This window comes from Schistocerca cancellata, chromosome 2 (genome assembly GCF_023864275.1).
Source record: "Schistocerca cancellata isolate TAMUIC-IGC-003103 chromosome 2, iqSchCanc2.1, whole genome shotgun sequence".
In the NCBI taxonomy this organism is placed as follows: Eukaryota; Metazoa; Arthropoda; class Insecta; order Orthoptera; family Acrididae; genus Schistocerca; species Schistocerca cancellata.
Genome location: NC_064627.1, coordinates 537,014,938 through 537,016,879, shown reverse-complemented (window position 1 = coordinate 537,016,879; position 1,942 = coordinate 537,014,938). Strand labels below are relative to the sequence as shown.

Genomic DNA, 1,942 nt, shown 5'->3' with positions numbered 1-1,942 from the left:
ATTACGACAATGTCCGTTCATCCGGATCATCATTAAGCGCCTCTACAGCCTGATGCCATCCGTCGGCTCTGCAGTGGCGTTACAGACGGACCAATTTGTCGATTCTGCCATATTTTGAGGAGTAGTCTTTTGAATGACGGAACATATAATTCCAATAGAAAATTCAGCCCTTTCGCTGAAATTTATACTTCCGTGATTATTTCCAGAATTTTACATCGTGATACTGGTTGAAAATGAAGGAACAGAGCAAGTAGTAAAGCGCTGAAGTCCAACGCAACAGCCTATAGAGGATCACTTGTGAGTTCATTAGATGTAGGCTGTCTCTGTAGTTCTTCCTTGCTAAAGAAAGAACGAAAAACATTAAAAATAAAACAAATAGGGTAATAATGCTAGTGATTCGTTGGATAGCGTCGTATAGGCATAGTGAGGCTCGTTGGTCTAGGGGTATGATTCTCGCTTCGGGTGCGAGAGGTCCCGGGTTCAAATCCCGGACGAGCCCACATTAATTTTTTCTGTGTCCATTATGAATTGTAGCAAAGTGATCGAACAGAAAAAATGCAACATACCTTACAGTGCGCCTAATTATGATTTTAATTCTTATTTCCTGTTCAAGTGAGATGCAATTTAATTAGAATAATCTGTAACGTGGTTAGTATAGTACCTAACAGTGAGGGTTAGAAAATCAAAGGTTGCAGCACATGCATGGCTAATAGATGTACTGGATAAATATTATATCCACGTATTCCAAACATGTGAAAAATGCGCTTGACGTCTCCGCAGGCGTCGCTTCCAGCTGAGCGATCGTTCACGCATGCGCGCAGGTACACAGCGCTCGCGTCAGCGACGGGTGCACCATCCCACGGCCGCCGAGTGAACCTGTCTCAGTGAGTCGTCTTTCGTAGTCCCGCTCTAGAGGCCGTCCCGCGTTGTAGTGACGTAGCGGCTGACGCACCTGAAGTATTAAATAACACAAGACGAATATACGTAACATTTTAACAGAAAATCATAATTATCTGGTGTTTCCTCGCCGAGACGTTGATAATAAAATACTGCGTTCCTAGTACTTGTGATGCACCGATCTTCGATCACTAGTGGCTACGCAAACACAGCAGCACTCATCTCTTTACGCTATTCCTTTTAAAGTTCAGGAGCTAGGGGTGAGAGCTGGGTTTCATGGAGCTCTATCGAAGGACAAACTCACGAACGTCATTTAGAAGTGAGAATTATCACAGCAATACATTAGATTATCGGGGGAAAATGCGGAATGGCTCATTCACGTCCTACAGACATGCGAACTACGCGAGGCAAATGTTCTTCAGTCCGTTTGTTACACGAGTGGGCTCCTGTGTTCGATACTGTAGCGAAGCAGTAAGACATAAGTCGTGCTGCAGATATCCTTCATAGTTTGTAGCTAACGATCATAAGAAAAATCCTCCAACCAAATGTCGCCATTTGCCGATACGCAACAGCCAAATATAAAAGACATGTCAGTATCACACGGACACATCTGAAGAATAGATGGACTAGAATACCGAAAATAATCTTTAACAAGCCCAGCAGAAGTGGCTCACGTGTGAAAAATGGCCTAGTAACACCAATAACGAGCTGCAAGAAATACATATCGCAGAACATGAAGCGCAAGACAGAAAAGCACTTTCACAAACATGGATGTTACGGATTGCTAGCAGCATCTGTTTAAGCTTCCGCAGGACCTGCGGACCTCATGTTTCTCATGTATTTGTATTTTTGTAATGTGTTCGTACTATTTTATTTCCAAGTAACATGTGAAGGTAAGGCGTAATAAAACTTTATTTCACTGATTTAATAAGTAACAGATGATACGCATCTTGCTTTTTGAGCCGTTATCTGTTCAATATCATCATCATTACTCCGTCTTTCCACCATAAAATATTTGGAAGTTAGCCTTTTAAGCTGAAACTGA

The 1,942-nt window shown here is 42.3% G+C and overlaps 1 non-coding gene across 1 annotated transcript; it reads left to right on the top strand.

Moving 5' to 3' along the window:
- Positions 1-427: 427 nt before the first annotated feature.
- On the top strand, positions 428-499 carry Trnap-cgg (transfer RNA proline (anticodon CGG)). Its single transcript has one exon. It is a non-coding gene; the product is annotated as a tRNA-Pro (tRNA).
- The last annotated feature ends 1,443 nt before the right edge of the window (positions 500-1,942 follow it).